The 7,929-nt window shown below is 41.0% G+C and overlaps 1 non-coding gene across 1 annotated transcript; it reads left to right on the plus strand.

Annotated features, from left to right (window-relative positions):
- The first annotated feature begins 5,697 nt into the window (after window positions 1-5,697).
- Window positions 5,698-5,835, plus strand: LOC114815816. The gene has a single exon (XR_003763618.1). It is a non-coding gene; the product is annotated as a small nucleolar RNA SNORA7 (small nucleolar RNA).
- Window positions 5,836-7,929: the final 2,094 nt, after the last annotated feature.

The following is a 7,929-nucleotide window of genomic DNA, read 5'->3' on the forward strand; positions in this document are numbered from 1 at the left end:
CTTATTACGCGCCAGGCACTGAACTGAATGCTGGGGTTAGATACAAGATTAAACAGGTTGGACACAATCAACGTCCCACGTGGAGCTCAGAGTCTTAATCCCCATTTTATAGATAAGGTAACTGAGGTTCCAAGAAGTTAAGCCACTTGCCCAGGGCCACCCAGCAGACAAGTGGCAGAGTTGGGATTAGAACCTAGGTCTTTCTGATTTGCAGGCTTGTGCTCTATCCACTAGGCAGTACTTCTTCTTTTCTACTTCATTATGGTCAGGAAATGTTTCTGCTAATTCTGTTGTATTGTACTCTTCCAAAACTTAGTATAGTGCTCTGCACGTAGTAAGGGTTTAATAAATATCACTGATTGATTTTCATTGACCTGATATTCCTGCCCCTTATAAGTTAAAGGGGATTGTTATTAATTCTCCTGGTTTAACGAGTTTGGCCCAAGGTCAAGGTGCTGCCCAGTTAAATTAATGGCATGAGTGACCTGGCGATATGTGCTTTTCTACATAACAACCCAAACAAGACTATTTTCCAAATTCCTTTTTGGCCAGGTCCAGAAGAATTTTGCCAGGCCCCTTTTCATCCTTAATTTTACATCTCATGTGCATTTAAAAAAATACAGATGTTTTTCATTCATTTATATTTAACTCATCAAAACACTGCTTGGTTAAAAAAAAAACATTTGAAGTCCAAGAAACAGAAAAATTCTTTTCAAGTTGTCTCTTCTTTGAAGAAGAAAGCTGAGTGTTACCATAGCTCTGTGAAACTTGAACCCCAAAAGCTCAAGTTCAGTTCTGAAACTTGGAACCTACAGACTTCAAGTTGGCAAGAAGCACAAGGGTTACATCGTGGCTTCACATCTGGCATTTTGTATGCACCATTCTGACCGAGGGTGGTCTTTTTTTTGTTTTTTTAGTTGTTTGTTTTTTTGATACTTGGTCCTCACTCATTGGTTGTGTGATTTCATGGAGGAAACTGCAATCAATTTGAAAATGCCTATGATTTTGGCCAGGTCACTACATGAATTTGGAACACAGATCATTGACCTACCTGTCCCACTTGGATTCTTTGCTCCGAAAAATCTATCAAATGAGATGTCCAAGAATATGCTGACTTAGAGCTGAAAAGGTTTCCTGAGAAGTCTCCTCCTAAAACTGTTTTTTGGCTTAAATAAATAAAAGAAAGTCCACACTTCCAAATTTTTACAGTGCTTTCCACATTCAGTTTTGATATCTATATCTCCTACAAAATGAGACAAGGTTTGTCAAGACTAAACTGCATTCAAAATATGTTGTGATCTGCGATGTAGTCCAAGGTAGATAGAACTTTTGTTCTTCAGCCAAATTAAGAGAAGTATTTCTGTGAATTTTTTCATAGTTTATGAAAATTAAGAGTCAGTGATAATAACGCTTGTTCTGATAGACATTCACAATTTAAAAATAAGTAGTAAGTGAGTTTTGGAATGTTATTGTGCGGGGGTGGAATTTTCAGAGGGTAGTGTCAGATGTGCTAACGCAAATTAACGTGTCAAAGACTAAAATAATTGGGCAGTGGCCTACAAGCAATCGACGGGAAAGGAGAAAAAAAAATATGCTATCTTTTTTTCTCTATTCTCATTCCTTCTTAAAGTTTTCATGAAGTTTGATCATGTCTGCATGTGAAGACAAACAATATTCTGAAAGGAATTTTCTCTCAGCAATTTACAATTTTTTTCTAATTCTGCATGAGTCAAATCCAGAAAGCAGTTGTCAACTAAGCCATCTCCCGGGCTAATTCAGAGGCAGCCACAAGGACACAATCTAATGGGGAAAAGAGTACATTCTCTATTCTCAAATGCAGTCTACACTTTTCTGTCCTTCCAATGTGAATTATGATAATTAATTATCCCCCGATTAGACTGTAAACCCGTCAAAGGGCAGGGACTGTCTCTATCTGTTACCGATTTGTACATTCCAAGCGCTTAGTACAGTGCTCTGCACATAGTAAGCGCTCAATAAATACTATTGAATGAATTAATGAATTAATGAAATTATGGCATTTGCTTACTGCCTACTATATGTCAAGCACTGTTCTAAGTGCTGGAGCAGGTGCGAGTTAATCGGATCAGACCCAAATCAACACCTTTAATGGTAGCTTGCTATTAAATCATATACTACATCCAAAGTCAGAATAGTTAGGCATTTTTAGGAAAATAATTTTTCATTAGATTTGCTCCCATGTAGTCATGACTCCTATGGGGCAGATAAAACATAGTACGAGAAGTAGTAATATTAGAAGTATATTTATTAAGCACTTACTGAGTGCAGATCAATCATTCAAAAGCTTGTCCCCTAGACTGTGAGCTTGTTTTGGGCAGGGAATGTGTCTGTTATATTGTTGTGCTATACTCTTCCAAGTTCTTAGTAGTGCTCTGCACCCGGTAAGCATTCAATATCAATCATAGTTATTGAGTGCTTACTGTGTGACGACGACTTTACTAAGCATCTGGGGAAGTACAGTATAACAGAGGTGGTAGACATGTTCCCTGCCCACAATGAGCAGATATGAATATAAATTTAATTAATTAAATTACTGGCATGTACAGAAGTGCCATGGGGCAGAGGGAGGGGTGAATAAAGAGTGTAAATCTTTGTGCAAGGGAGATGCAGAAAGGAGCGGGAGGAGAGCCGATGACGGCTTATTCGGGGAAGGCCTTTTGGGGGAGATGGGCTTTTATTATGGCTCTGAAGGTGGGGAGAGTGATCGTCTGTTGGATAAGAAGATGGAGCTCCAGGTCAAATGCAGTACATAGGTGAGGAGTTGGAGATGAGATAGACAAGATCAAGGTACAGTGAGTAGGTTGGAATTAGAGGAGAGAGGGCTGGGTGGTAGGAGGAAATCAGCAAGGTAACGTAAGACGAGAAGGTGTTTGAGTGTTTGAAGCCCTTATGGTTTCTGTTTCGCGTAGGGGTGGATGGGCAATCACTGGAGGTCCTTGAGAACTGGGGAAACCTGGATTGGACAACAATAATGTTGGTATTTGTTAAGCGCTTACTACGTGCAGAGCACTGTTCTAAGCACTGGGGTAGATACAGGGGAATGAGGTTGTTCCACGTGAGGCTCACAGTCTTCATCCCCATTTTACAGATGAGGGAACTGAGGCCCAGAGAAGTGAAGTGACTTGCCCACAGCCACACAGCTGACAAAGGGCAGAGTTGGGTTTCGAACCCATGACCTCGGACTCCCAAGCCCGGGCTCTTTCCACTGAGCCACGCTGCTTCTCTAATTTTGTAGTAAAATGACTCGGGCAGCGCACAAAAACGTAGACCAAAGTGGAGAGGGACAGGAGGCAGGTAGATTAGCAAGGAAGCTGATGCAGTAATCCCGGTGGGATAGGATTAATTATGGGATGAGCATGCAGAACACTGTATTAAGCACTGGGGAAATATACAGAGGTGAGAGTTAGATGCAGTCCCTGTCTCTCCAGGCCCTCACAGTCTAAGATAAAGTGAGGAAGGGTTTGGTGACAGACACGGTAGGAAAGATGAAATAATATAAATATACGACCAAGCTAAAAACGGAGTCCAGCGGTAAAAGGGACCTGGAGGGGTGCTGGGTTTTTTGCTGCCCAGGCCGACGAGAATCTAGTCACGATCAAAGCTTCCCAAATTTTGTATAGGCTGTAAAGTACTGCAGCCTAAATTCCCAGAACCCCAAAGGCACGGTGCAGCTGGGAGCGAGGGCCCAGGGAGGCATGGTGGGGATGCAGGCCAGTGTGGGAATCAACCGGCTGAACAATCCATCATTCGATCAGTGGTATTTACTGAGTGCTTACTGTGTGCCGAGCACTGTGCTAAGAGCTTGAGAAAGTACAAGTGCAGAGGCAGCAAGGCAGAGTGGATAGAGCACAGGCATGGGAGTCAGAAGGTCATGGGTTCTAATCCCAGCTCTGCCACTTGTCTGTTGTGTGGCCTTGGGCAAGTCACTTCACTTCTCTGTGCCTCAGTTACCTCATCTGGAAAATGGGGACTAAGACTGTGAGCCCCATGAGGGACAGGGACTGTGTCCAACCTGATTTGCTTGTATCCATCCCACCACTTAGTACAGTGTCTGGCACATAATAAGTGCTTAACAAATACCATTATTATTATTATAACAATACAACAGAGTTGGTAGACATGCTCCCTACTCATAAGAAGCTTGCAGGGAAGAGAGGTGTCTATTACACGAGTACAATAAGGGCGATTGTTCCCTACGATGATCTGAGTTAGACTCCCAGATTTCCTCAACCCGGGTCTCTGGAAAGATCTGAGAGTTTCCCATCGGGACTGAAATAATCCAAAATACTGACTTTTTGGCCTATTATCTCTGCCTGCTCCCAGTCCTCATCCCCTCCTATAGTCCCTGACCCCTTCATACCCTAATGTTCGAAATGAAAATTATCACCTTCAGGGTGAACTGAATTTATTGGCTGCCTGTGTATTTCTGTCTCCTCTGTGACTTGGAGAAGGGCAAAAGTATGTATGCGTGAGCGTGTGTGGATGTGGCTGTGTGAGCTGGGGTAGCCAGTGAAAATGTTGAGGGATCAAAGATAATTTAAATCTGTTTTCAAAACTGTCCAAATATGTGCAGAGGACGTGGGGTCAGTTATGTTTTATGAACTGCTATACTTTCGTCTCAGTGCCAGAATACCAAACTAGTTTGTGATGGTGGGATCCAGGCAAGGTTTCTAAAACAGATATCTTTTGGTCTTCATAGTCATATAGAGACTCTTTAATGATAGCTCCTAGGTACCAGGAAAGCCTTCAGGACTCTAGATTGAACAATTTTTACCTTCTCCATATTATTGTAGAAGAGTCTCACTGTGGAAAGTGAGATTTCATCATCATCAGTGATTACTGATAACAATGTGTGTACTTGGAAGCATACAGTAAAAAAGACATATTTTCTGTACCGAGTTGAGTAATCGAGGTCTTATCATTGTGCAGGATTAGTGTATACTTAATTTCATTGTGTTTCCCATCTCAATGCGTTCTGTTTTCAGTTAGACACTGGATATACCCAGTCTCTTATCTGCATAGTTATGGAGTATCTGAGGATGGTGGTGTTTACATTTACTGCTATAGACTCAGCCACACTAAGTAATGCTTTCCCTGCAAGTAGGGAAGTTTACTATCTTTCTGGTTTGACTCTCCGACATTAAGGTTCATCTAAATTGCTCCTTCTCTTCCAGCCGGCATTGAAGTTCTAGTGCAAAATCCATTTTGCCAATTTTCTTTTGAAGTGAATTCAATTGAACGGCTCTCACATAATGAGGATATTCTTTTCAGTTAGACACTGGATATACCCAGTCTCTTATCTGCATAGTTATGGAGTATCTGAGGATGGTGGTGTTTACATTTACTACTAAGGACTCAGCCACACTAAGTAATGCTTTCCCTGCAAGTAGGGAAGTTTACTATCTTTCTGAATTGACTCTCCGACATTAAGGCTCATCTAAATTGCTCTTTCTCTTCCAGCCAGCATTGAAGTTCTAGTGCAAAATCCCTTTTGCCAATTTTCTTTTGAAGTGAATTCAATTGAACGGCTCTCACATAACGAGGATATTCTTTAAAAGAAAAACAGCTACAGCCTCTCCCAAATCAACACCCCACACTTAGGAGGGGTGTGCTGGGGGGCGGTGAAGTGCCTAAATTTCAATCAGTAATACTTATCGACCCCTCTCAGGGTCATATCTGGAGAGTTTCCAGTACTCTACCAGTCTTGGCTATGGGAGGAAGAGTCAAGCAGAGGCCTACCCATTCCACTCCTAGGTTGGTCAGTGGCTAGCGATTGGAAGGCAATCTGCTACAAATCAAAACTCAACCATGCTGGGCACCAGCAGCATGGGAGAAACTCGAGGGTGAAGACTCCAGTTTACTGCGTGGAAAGAGGCAGTGGTAAACTACTTCCAGATTTTTACCAAGAAAACTCTGTGGATACACTCCCAGAAGGATTGCAGAAGGAGAGCGGAGCGTTCTGGGAGAAATGATGTCACTATGGGTTGGAAACGACTTGATGGTATAAGACAAGACAATACTTACTGAGCATCTGTTCTGTGCACAGTCCACGGCATAGTACAGAGTGCTGGATTTGTGTGTTTGAACAGAGATATTTTGGACTATTTTTACAAATTTTTCCTGTCAGCTGAACCCCCAAGTAGATTCCTCAAGATGATGTGGCCTGTTTTATATGGAGCACCCATTTACAATTGGAAATATTTTATTCTGTGTATCCCTCTTTAAATCTTTGGAATGGCTAATTCCATTTTCCAGATTTTTAATGGTTTTTTTTTAGTGCTTAGTATGTGTCAAGCACTGTTCTAAGTGCTGCAGTAGATACAAGTTAATCAGGTTAGATACAGTCCCTATCCCACATGAGGCTCACAGTCTAATTTGAATGGATTCAAAATTAGTTATCTGAGTTCCTGAATCAGTGTCCAATCACCAGGCCACATTCCTTCCCAGTCGATAAAATAGTACTTTCCAAACTGAGAGCCGAAAGAAGTTCTAGAAGAAGGTCTTGTTAGCAACAAGAAAACAAGTGTGGAGTTTCAGTCATATACTTAGCATCATCTAATAATTATCTGTAGAAAAATATTGAATAAAAAATAAATTTGGGGTGTGAAATGTTGATATGAATGTGTGTACGTGTTGGTCCAATAAAGAAAAATATCATATTTATTTCTACTTGTAGCAATTAACTGCCCTCCTAATCATCAACTTTTAAAAAAATGTTGTGCTAATGAATTTAAAATTACCCAGCTGCTAATTGAATTTGAATTACAATCAATTCACTTTACTTGGGATGTGTGAAACATTCATGAAATCTCATGAAGTTGAGTTTTCTAGTGAAGCTAAGCCTGTTTATTTCAAAGTTTAACAAAAAAACCCTGAATATTTACAATCCATTCTAATATTACTACATGAAAGTGAGATTATTGTGTGAACTACCTAAATCTTTTTACCTCCCAACTTTAGAACCCACCCTTTCCTCTTCATTCAAAGTGCTACCATGCTGTTCGAAGCATTTATCAATTCCCAACATGACTAATTCCCAACATCCACCTCCCCCCTGATTTTCCTGCCTCCTGTCTCTTCCTTCACCAACTCATAGTTCACTCTGTTGACTGTATCATTTTTATGAAAACCTGTTTAGTCCACATCTCCCCACTCCTCAAAAACCTCCAGTTGTTTTCCGCCCACCTCCTCATCAAACAGAAACTCCCTTTCATTGATTTTAAGGTACTCAGTTTCCTCCTCCTAGCTTACCTCGCTGATCTACTAAACCTTGCTCAAAAACCCTCCTAAAATCACATGCCCTTCATGAGGCATTCCCAAACTAAGCCCTCATTCCCCTATCCACCCTCCCTCTGTGTTGCCTGTGCTCTTGGCTTGTATCCTTCAAGCACTTTACCACTCACCCCAGCACTACAGCACTTACGCAATATCCTCACACTCTACCCTTTCTCCTATTAGTAGTTTATTTTAATGTCCGTCTCTCCCTATAGACCGTACTCTCTTTGTGGACAGAGATCCCGCTTACCAAATCTGTTGTATTTTCCCAAGCCCTTAGTGCCACTGATTGATTGGTTGGTTAATGCCCCTTCTTTTTTCTCTGATTCACAATACCACCCTTAATCCCCTCCTTTATCATCATGACGTATGTTCATTTCACCAAGTCAGCTGAAAAAAACATCCCTAATATTACACGAAGAAATGAAATGAACAAAATTTACAAATAAAAATCAATGATACAGCTAGCTTTAATAAGTGAAAACATCGATCAAAAACGATCTCAAGATAAATGCAGAATCATTTATAGAAAGAAAAGAAATGGAGTTCAACTACAGTGAATCAGTCCATCAATTGCATTTATTGATGCGTACTTATGTACAGAACAACGTCCTG

The sequence above is a fragment of the Ornithorhynchus anatinus genome, chromosome 12 (assembly GCF_004115215.2).
Source record: "Ornithorhynchus anatinus isolate Pmale09 chromosome 12, mOrnAna1.pri.v4, whole genome shotgun sequence".
NCBI lineage: Eukaryota > Metazoa > Chordata > Mammalia > Monotremata > Ornithorhynchidae > Ornithorhynchus > Ornithorhynchus anatinus.